The following is an 11,261-nucleotide window of genomic DNA, read 5'->3' as shown; positions in this document are numbered from 1 at the left end:
GAACTGTGGGCAGACTCCTTTTGACCTGCCACTTTGTAAATGGTGGAACACTTTCTGCAGCATAGGGTCATTCGCAGTCTCCTGCACAATTTGCTGCAGCATGACATCAGATGTAGGAAGCAAATTAGTCACCATGTAAATGTGTGTCTCAGCATCATCAGTTGTAAAGCCACCAGACATATCACTGTTTGGTGTTGGTGCCCGAGATAGAGCATCCGCCAGCACAATGTACACTGCTCTAAAAAATAAAGGGAAGAGTTAAATCACACATCCCAGATCTCAATAAATGAGCCATCCCGGAGTAGCTGCACTACCTGAGCAACTTCTGTGGGCTGCAGATACCGCCTCATGATACCACTAGTGGTGAGGGCATTGGAAAAATGTAAAACTAGCCAAGAATCAACCAGAAAGGATGCAGAGAGGGAAATGGTCTGTGGCCACCACTTGCAAAACCATTCCTAAATAGGGGTTGTCTTGGTAATTGCCTCTCCTTTCCACCTGTTGTCTGTCCCAATTTGCACAATAGCAGGTGAAACTGATTCACAATCAGTATTGCTTCCTAACTGGACAGGTTGAAATCCCAAGAGTTTAATAGACTTTGAGTTACACTGTGATGATTATGTGTTCCCTTTATTTTTTTGAGCAGTGTATTTTCCAGGTGTATGGATTAGCTCAAAGTCGTAACGCTGGCCATCATCACCCGCCCCATGAGTCCTGGGTGACACATCATTGAGGTCCTTTTTTCTGATTAATATGTGTGGTTTGTGGTCAGTTTCTGCCATAAAAGCTGGGAATCCATACACATACCTATGAAACTTTCCACACCCAAACACTCGGCCCGAAGTTTGTTTTTCTATTTGAGTATAGTGTTTCTCGGTCTCTGTCATTGATCCGGATGGATATGCTACAGGTTGCCATTTGTCTCGATTCTTTTGGAGCAGCACCACTCCCAAGCCATCTTTTGAAGCATTGGTGGAGATTTTTGTTGGTTTTGAAGGATCAAAGAATGTGAGGACTGGCTCTGTAGTCACAACTTCCTTTAATTTTTTCCACTATCTCATTGTCGTACAGTCCACTCAAATACTGTGTTGTGCTGTAACAACTCTCTGGGGCATGCTGTTTTGTGGAAAGATTAGGCAGTCCCTCCAGAAAATCGCAATCTTGCGATCGCAATGGTTAACGCAAATTCAATGAAAGTCCACAATATTTGCAGGGGCTTACAATTTTTCAGAAGTCCCGCAATTTTTCTGCGTTTTTCCGCATTTTCCGGCCAACCAGAAGTCGTCAGCCATGCGACGTCATTTAAAACGTCATCAAATGTGCTAATGGCTTTGCAGTATGGAGAAACGCTCTGTATTGACATAAGAATTTGCACTGTTTAAATGCATACAATAAGTGCTGAATGTATTAAAATGTTATGTTTACAGAAGATGTAGCTTACATGTTGTTTTACAGTCACATTGTCTGGTTTGAGAGCTCAAATATTAGAAGAGAACTATAAAAAACATTTGCAGCTATTTTTGTAATATTCAATATGATTATTATAGCAAGTGATTACATGACTTATGTTTTTTTGGAGGTAGTAATTTAAAAAAATATATCTTTTTTTTACTCCTTTTGTCATTAGCCACAATTTTTGTCATTTGCCGCAATTTGCCGCCAAAAAATCATGTTAAAATGCGGCATTTTTTTATCACAATTTTTGACAAAATTGTTCACAAATTCAAGGGTTTTTGGCCACAAATTCAAGGGTTTTTTGCCGCGAGATCCTGAAGGGACTGATTAGGAATGAACTTACCCAGGAAGTTGATCATTCCCATGGCTCGTAAGACTTCTTATTTGTCTGTGAGGTTAGGCATGTCCAGTATGGCTTGTACTTTTCACTTATCAGGTATTACTCCTTCACCTGTAAGCTTGTCTCCCAACAAAGTCATCCCTGCAACTCCAAAAAGGCATTTCTCTCTATTCAGTTTCAGTCCATTCTTATTGACTCTCTGTAAAAGCTTCTTCAGTCTCTTATCATGTTGATGGCGTATATTTCCCTAGACCACCAAGCCGTCTATGTACACTCTTGTTCCTTCCAGACTCTCTATTATGGACTCCATTGCTCTGTGAAAGATCTCAGGTGCCAACTTGATGCCAAATGGGAGCCTCGAGAAACAGAAACATCAAAATGGTGTGTTAACAGTGGTGCACTTGGCACTTTCTGGGTCTAGCCTCAGTTGCCAAAATCCATGCAAAGCATCCAATTTGCTAAAGTACTTCGCACCTGCCATTTCACTCATTGTCTCTTCTCGTTTTGGGATCTGATAACATTCTCTTTGAATATTTTAACTCAGATTTTTGGGATCAAGGCAGACTCATAATGCACCTGTATTCTTCTTCTTGACACATGCGATGGAGTTAACCCAATCTGTGGGCTCTTCCACTCGTTAAGTGACACCCATTTGTGCCATTCTTTCCAGCTCTTTTTTCAAGCCAGTTCTGAGTGGCGTTGGCACTTTCCATGGGGCATGCACTACAGGCTTGACATCATCCTTGTAAATGTTAGGTAATAGGGTGACCATATTTTGATTTCCACAAAAGAGGACACTCGGCCAGCCACGACATAGCCTATTTAAATGATACTCGCAGTTTACTCAAAGATGCCTTATAATTTTAATATTTAAAATTTATATGTATGGATAGAAAATTCAGTTATATTACAAAATAATATCTCTCAAAGACAGAAATTCAAATAGGCCCCAATAGGGGACACATACACACACTAGAGTGTGGCGATCCGAGCCCGACGGTACCCGCGGGTTTGGACAAAAATGTATAAATTGTATTCGGGCTCGGGTCGGATTCGGTCAGCTTTCAGTGAAAATGTAGTGTAAAAATAAATAAAATCATATTGTGTGTCCTGTTTATTGCTTGGGCACTGTTATTTACGTGACAACACCTGAACATAACACACACAGACAGTCATTGGCTGTTTGTTTCTACCTCTCCCCTCGCTGGAAGTCTCAGACCTCCAGCCGCCCGCCTCCGCCTTGATTAAACGTTGAAAATAAAATAAAAGAGGGAGACAGGTTTTTCCTATTTTATCTTATTTTGTTTTATTTCTCCCTCTCCTCTCACTGGAAGCCTCGGACCTCCCGCCTCCCGCTCCCGTCTCAAACACGAAGGTCTCCCTCTCTGCTGAGCACCCACGACGCACGCCCTGCCTGTTAAATAGCTTGTAACTGTAACCACTGTGTGACACAAAGTCAGTGCTTTGGACATTAAATAATGTCGGGCTCGGTTCGGGTTCGGACAGAAATATGCGGCCCGTGCCGCACTCTAACACACACTCACACACACACACGGAAAACCGGACATTATCATCAGTTTATAAAAAACCCCCGGTGGATATGTCCGGGCAAAAGAGGACGTTTGGTCAGCCTATTAGGTAATGTTCCTTGTCCTTTAAAGGGATAGTGCACCCAAAAATGAAAATTCAGCCATTATCTACTCACCCTCATGCCGAGGGAGGCCCTGGTGAAGTTTTAGAGTCCTCACATCCCTTGCGGAAATTGGCGGGTGGAGCGGCTAGCACACCTAATGGCAGACGGCGCCCCAGACTAACGTCCAAGAACACAAAATTGAATCCACAAAGTATCTCCAACATGCTCATCTGTAGTGATCCAAGTGTGCTGCAGCCGCGACATAAAAAGTTGTTTCGACAAATGTCATATGAACTCTGTTTTTAGCCTCACTGTAGCCTGTAGCTCTGACTGCTTCTCTGTGCTCCGTGCTCATGTGTGCGAGACCAGCGAAAGCATGAGCTTTGCTCACCCGTGTTTACATCACGTGACACGTGCACCGCAGGGGGAGACAACAGTAACCACAGTGGCTAAAAGATAATTTGCACTACGGTCTTTTAGCAAAGGACAGCCCAACATGTCTGAAGACTTTGAAACTGAGGAGGAACAGCATTTCTTTGTTGAACCGTATTTGTTTGAGCCTGAGTATATGGACGGGGAACTCAGGCTACTGGACGAAGCAGCCGCCGCAGCTCATGAGCCTCAGCCAGCCGCAGAATACCAGAGTTGAGCATTGGAAACCTGGTGGTGTAGTTGTTTCAGATGCAAAGCAATGCCAGCGGATGAGGAAAGTCTTTGCTGCTCAGACTGGGAATTGGCGATGCCTGCACTTGAGAATCTGGACATCAGTACTGACGAGACTGCTGCTCCTCAGAGACCGTGCATCACCGATCACCCTGAGTACGTACACGTGAGCGCGGAGCACAGAGAAGCAGTCAGAGCTACAGGCTACAGTGAGGCTAAAAACAGAGTTCATATGACATTTGTCACATTTACTGCGCCTCTTATTACTGACAGAGCTTCCCACACAGAGCATATTAAATGATTATCAGGCTACCATATCATAGGTCATTAATATTATGCTTCAGTGGTTTGTTATTAAAAAGAATTGCATGAAAATTAAAGTGATATGGCTGGGAACTGAGCCATATACAGCAAAAACAAAACTGCGATTGAATCATTAGTCTTAGCAGGCGCACGCAGCACGGCTTCACCTCATTGATCTGTCACTGTCTGTCTAAACAGAATCATGGAAGCGATATTTCACAAGATCTGATGCAAGAGGAATTTGTGATAAAATTTCTATTACTATTTATTAACACTACAACCGCCAAGGAGTCATTTTTACCCCCCTGCCATTTTCAAATACTTTTGACAAACAGACAGAAAGGAAGACAGACAGAGAGAAAAAAGGAAAAGAGAGGGATTTGGATCATGTAGCCTTATTATGAACTGGAGAAAATGCATATGCACGCCGTAATATTGATGACCATATGTGCTTCGAGTACCGTGAGTCCTGCGTTATGCTTTTCACAGAGACCTTGCTACAGCCAGAGATTCCTGACTTCTGTGTTGACATAGAGGGATTTTCACTCATTCGCTCTGACAGAAGCGAGCTGTCAGGGAAGAGCAAAGGGGGCAGGGTCTGCCTGTTTGTAAATGACAAGTGGTGCAGACAGCACACAGTCCGGGAGAAGATTTGTAATCCTGATGTGCAGCTGTTATGCGTGAGTTTCCTACTATTCTACTTACCTCGGGAGTTTGGTAATATCCTCCTCTGCTCTGTTTATGTGCCTCCCAGTGGCAATGCCTCGAGAGCTGCAGCACAGGTGGCAGACTGTGTGCATGAACAACTACAGCACACCCCCAACGCCCCGATTCTCATCATGGGAGATTTTAATCATTGCAATTTAAACATGGCACTGCCAGGTTTTGAACAGTATATTAAATGTGATATGAGGAAAAACTGGACTTTAGACAAGTGCTATGGGAATGTAAAACACGCATACACAGCCATAGCTAAACCACCTCTGTCTAACTCTGACCATAATACTGTCCATCTAATTCACACATACAAGGCAGCCCTTAAGAGCAGCAAGCCTTTGATTAACTATGTTAATGCATGGACAGGGGACAGTATAGAAACACTGAAAGGATGTTTTCTGTGCACAGACTGGGATACTTTTACCGGAGAGTCAAATTTGGACAATGCCAAAGAAGTTACAACAGACTACATTAAATTCTGTGTTGACACTGTGATCCCAAAGAGGCCAATAAAAGTCTACCGCAACAACAAACCCTACATCACAAAGTAGGTGAAAGACTGTATTAACAGGAAAAAACAGGCATTTAAAGGAGCTATATGTAAGAAATCTAAAGCAATATAAATCATAAAATCATCCTAATATGTCACAGAGACTAAGGAATAATGTTCATATAACATACTGATCTCACCGACAACAATAGTACAGCCAGAATATTCGCATTTAAAAAAATTTTTTACGGTCCGCAAATCATGTTTATGTTTTGAATTTGTGTTTTGGCCTGTTGCGCCACCCACCGCCGTCTACCAGTCACGCAGTCAGTAGAGTCTCAGCATCAGTTACAGTTACGACTGAGCTACAGCAGCACGGCAAGCAGCATTAGCAGTGTCCCGGTACATAGCATTAGCAGCCGGCTCCTCCTCAGCTGTATCCCGGCAGCAGCATTAGCAGTGTCCCAGTACATAGCATTAGCAGCCGGCTCCTCCTCAGCTGTATCCCGGCAGCAGCGTTAGCAGCAGAGAAGCCAGACTTGCTCGAACGGTCCGCTGGAAAACCGAAGATCAAGGACGTGGAGACACGGCCCTGCCACGGCAGCCGCCCGTGGGCAAACAAATCAGTCTCCAGCGTGCCGCTGTCCAGCAACCTCGAACCTGTAGGGGAGGGGGGGCGGACACGACTCGCAGCAGTATTTTGAATTTGAGTGCAGTAACCGTTTTGGCCACATTCTTACATACAGCGCCTTTAAGGCAAAGGACCACCTACAACAAAAAGCAGTACAAAAGGAGTTGAACCAGAGACTGAAAGATGCTAGGGAACATTATATGGAGACAACAGAGGAAAACCTTCAGGCTATGAACTCTAAAAGTTATGGGACTCACTGAAAACAGCCACCAATGTGAAACCCGCAAAGAAATCTCTTCATGTGATAGATGAACTGGCTAAAGCCAATGAACTGAATGTTTTTTATAAACGGTTCGACAATTATGATTTCTCTTCTGAATGTGGCATGGTGCTTGATGGCATTGATACTGATGATGCTGAGAGACTATACAGTACATCGACCCTAAGTGTGTCAATAAGGTCTTTAAACAAGTCAATGTCAACAAGGCCACAGGTCCAGATGGTATCTCTGCTTTTTTATTAAAAACATGTACAGATGAATTGACAACTGCCTGGGCCCCCATTTTCCAGAGATCCTTAGACTCTCACACTGTACCAGCACAATGGAAAAGGGCAATCATCACACCTGTTCCCAAGAAACCATGTCCACAGGAGAATAATGATTTCAGGGCTGTTGCTTTAACCTCTGTTGTGATGAAGTGTCTGGAGAAACTTATGGTGAGCAATGTACAGCAGGATGTGGGCCCACAGCTAGATCCCCACCAGTTCGCTTACACACACCAGAGAGGAACTGATGATGCAATTAACAGTATAGTGCACCTTGTAACTAAACATCTTGAGAATCCTAAGGCTTACGCTAGACTGTTGTTTGTAGATTTCAGCTCAGCCTTTAATACCCTACAGCCTTATGTTCTCCTGGAAACATTGCAGCTGATGAATGTCAACCACTTCATTACTAAGTGGTACCACTCATTCCTCACTAACTGTACCCAGCAGGTCAGGGTGAACAGGACTTTGTCCGAACCCCTGTCTATCAGCACTGGTGCACCCCAGGGGTGTGTTAGTTCACCAGTGCTGTTCACCTTGTACACCAATAAATGCACAAGCAGCACCACTGACAATTACATTGTAAAATTTTCTGATGATACAGCCATCCTGGGTCTCATGTCTGACACATGTGACACAGCTGTGTACAGACATGAGATCCAGAATTTTGTCCGGTGGTGCGATGAACATTTCCTCATTATAAACATCAATAAAACAGAGGAGATGATATTCGACCCCAAATCTATTGGAGACCATTCACCAGTGGTTATCCATGACCAAAACACGCCCGGGTTGAATCATATCCCAGATAGCACACATACATCTGGCCGACATCGGCCCGATGTATCAAGTTTGATCGTTAAGACGTAGCAGGGAGAGCGTTTGCTCATTGCCAAGACGTCGCTGAGACGTTGGCCTTTAATCGAAAATGACCACCACGCGACGTTCAAACGATCAATAAAAAGCTGCGCTCAGTAAGCGCTCCTTCATTAATATTAATATGCTTCGTTAATTACGACCTTTATTCATTTAGGTCGGACCTTTCAAACTACAACTGTTTCACCATTCAATGTGAGAAATTAATGCTAACATTCAAAAATAGCTGACTGTTACCCTATTTCGTGTGCAAGTGTGCACAATGAAGAGACAAAAGTCAATTTGAGAAACTTTATTTTCAAATTTCCACAAACAATATCTGACGGCCAGTCCGCTTCTCCTGGCAGCCTGCAAGACACAGAAAAGATGATGAGCACATAACTTCAAGAAACAAATCCCAACTTCACCACTGTATTTTTTTTTAGTATTTCAGCTGTCTTTTAGCCAGATTGAAGGCTTTGGGTCCGTCACTCTGCTTCATTCAGTGTGGAAACTGTTAAATAACGGGATCCGGCGTTAACTCTGTTAACTGTTAACAGCAGCTCAACAATCAGTCCTTCATCTCGGAAAAACAGTGGCTTCAAAACTGCGCTATTACCTGTAGCCACCGGGTCAGTTTGCTTTGCAGAGGAGGAGACCTCAACTGATAAATTGCCCATAAAATCACATTACCAACATACCGAAGGCATCTTTAAACTTCACTATTTGACCTCTGCGCTCCTCTCTGCGCTTGTCACCCACACTTGAGCATCCGTCCAGGGCCCCGGAGGTCAGGTGGGACCACGGCTGGCAGCTCCGGGCACTTCCACTTTAACCCAAAACGAGTGTTCACGATAACCAGATGAGCAGATAACGTCAACTAGGGAAAATAAAATGAAAACACCACAGTTATAGCCTGTTAGCTAACATGAGCTAAACCGCTAAAGTAGCTAACAGCTAACGAAAGATTAGCTGGTGGGGAGCTGTGCTAAGCTATATACACCCAGTCGTGCTTCGCCACTCACCAGGAACCTCTTTTAACGGTCACAGAAGAAACAACAAAGCTATTTTCTGCCAATTTATTCCAGTAGAGCTTACCTGAAACCAACTGCGATGAGATGCTGTGTCCTGCGAGCTCAGTTCCAAACAAACACCGCGGAGATGAAATTCCGCCTCTGTGGCGACTTCCGTATGTGGGCAGACATTCTACGGCACTGGGCCGACCCAAAGCCGACGTAACAGAGACGTTTGATGAGCTGGGACAAAAGAGTATTAAATTTAAAGATATCCGCCCATGCGGCCGACGCTTGTCAGACGTTATAAATTCAGGGCCGATGTGTAGTCCTCAGGCCGACGTCGGCCAGATGTATGTGTGCTATCTGGGATAAATACCTGGGCATACACATTGACTATAAACTAACTTGGAGTGTTCAGATTGATAATGTGTGCACTAGGGTTCAACAGCGCCTACACTTCCTTCGCAGGCTGAGGGTCTTTGGAATAAACCAGAAAGTGTTGCTCCTCTTCTACAATGCCGTAGTTGAGAGCATCCTGCGGTGTGGCATATCAGCCTGGTTTGGCAACCTCAGCGTACAACTGAAGGCCCAGATTATCCAGAGAGCCATGAAGATCATGGGAGTCAGGCAGCATGCCACGCTCCAGTCTATCTTTGAGCAAACCATAATAAGACAGGCGCAGAAAATTATCTCAGACCCCACCCATGTCCTCCATCATGAGTACCAACTTCTCCCCTCAGGCAGACGCTTTAGAGTTCCCCAGTGCAGGCTAAACCGTTTTAAGAACTCTTTTGTCCCCCTGTCCATTAAAGCCTTAAATGGGAAGCTAACTGTAGCTTAACTATATGTGTATGTATACGTGTATATATGTATATACATTTTAACGTAACTATGTAACTTTTTTTTTTATGATGACTTTGTAAAACAAATGTGTGTGTGTGCAATGGGCAGTGTGCAATTTGTTGGCTGATGGTAGTCTGTACATGTACTGTAGATACTGAGTGTGTGAGATTGTGAATAGTGACAGCTCTGTTTGTGGATTGTATATATGTAGGAACTGTATGTGTCAACTTTTTGTGTCTTTTAACAGCAGATACCGCATGTATCCAAGACAAATTTCCTTTGGGACAATAAAGTCTATCTTATCTTATCTTATCTTATCTGTCGCTGTCTGTCTAAACAAATTCATGGAAGCAATACTTCACAAAGCGCCGCTCATTCAGCTGTTTTACATAGTGTGAAAATGACTCCTCGGCTCTTCTATTTATCACATGCTTATAGCATTAATTTGTACCCTTTTGTTCCTACGGAATGGGCCATTGCCATTGAGTGGCCATATGAACAAGATTCCCAGCCCCCACACTAAGCAGCTCAGTAATACCAATAATATGTATATCTTATTGTGGCTATGCAGTATTTACATAGATTTAATTTATGGTGCTGTTAGACCAAATGTCAATGTCAAATATGTGCGAAAGCCTAGAGCAAACTATTATTTTTTGTGTGTGCGTATTTTGATACTTAATAACTCCATGGCATTAATCATGACTATGAAAGAGGTCACTTCGATGAGGCTGTCAGTCAGTCAGTGAGAGATCACAGGCTGAAATTAACATTTCATCCTCACATGCAGCCGCAACGATGGTCAAGAGACCAGAGTTTAAATGAAAAGGAGTGAAGTACTTTCACTAAAGCCTAGTTCACATTACACGATTTTCACCGTGATTTTGACGTCGCAGAGGATCTTGAGAGCCACCTTGGTTTGGAGGTGAGTCGGCAGATAGTCTGCCACAAAGAGTCAGCAAGCAGGGGGACGGAAGAAATTTGAGGGGGACAAGCCGCAGGGTTGCCAGGTCGGCCTATTAGCCACGATTTTGGGCTTGTTTCTAAAGTGGAGTTGCTTATTTGGACTTGCTCTCTAAACGTTGCCTTTCGCTATATATATCCGTATAATAAGTTATTTAAACTCATGATAGTATGTTGGGAGTCACTTCTTTTGGTCTTGTTTCCATAGCCCTGGTTGCTTGTTTCTCTCCCAAGATCTGGCAATACTGACAAGCCGGCAAGCAACAACAACAATGGCGGCATCCACAGGATCACGGGGAGCGCGTTGTGTTTGGACCCAGGCCCTGGAGACAGATCTGATTCAACACTGGAAAGAATGCCTTTACCATGTGTCGTCTCCAAGTTAAAAAACTTAGTTTGGTGACATCACCGTGTTAGCTTGGGCTCTGTTGGCAAGGGCTCTGTGGAGAAATCTTGTGGTGTGCGCACACAGGTCGTAACGCAGTTGGCGAGACTCCCGCTGACAGAAACACGTCGCCAGGTAGGAACACTCAAAAGATTACGATAGTCTCCGCAACGCAAAATCAGGGTGAAAATCGTGTAATGTGAACTGGCCTTAACGCAACATAACGTGGTCCTGTTTATCTTAAGTGAGAGAGCTCAAACACATAGCATTAGCATTATTATTAGCATTACCACGAACCTTTTCATTACCTCTGAATTGGTGAGTGTTTCCATCTGAATAGGTTCCCGGTCACTCAGATCATCACACTAAGTGGGCTATACGAACTTTTGATGCAAACATTCAACAGCACATCATCACTGTC

General features: G+C 43.8%; 1 long non-coding RNA gene across 1 annotated transcript; it reads right to left on the bottom strand.

Annotated features, from left to right (window-relative positions):
- Positions 1 to 7,931: 7,931 nt before the first annotated feature.
- Positions 7,932 to 9,002, bottom strand: LOC126391245 (uncharacterized). The gene is made up of 2 exons (XR_007570059.1): positions 8,732 to 9,002; positions 7,932 to 8,513 (listed from the first exon to the last, which is right to left on the bottom strand). It is a non-coding gene; the product is annotated as an uncharacterized LOC126391245 (long non-coding RNA).
- Between the last annotated feature and the right edge of the window lie 2,259 nt (positions 9,003 to 11,261).

Source organism: Epinephelus moara, chromosome 6 (assembly GCF_006386435.1).
Source record: "Epinephelus moara isolate mb chromosome 6, YSFRI_EMoa_1.0, whole genome shotgun sequence".
In the NCBI taxonomy this organism is placed as follows: domain Eukaryota; kingdom Metazoa; phylum Chordata; class Actinopteri; order Perciformes; family Serranidae; genus Epinephelus; species Epinephelus moara.
The sequence above is the reverse complement of the archived record's forward strand: the minus strand, read 5'-3'. Positions and strand labels throughout refer to the sequence as shown.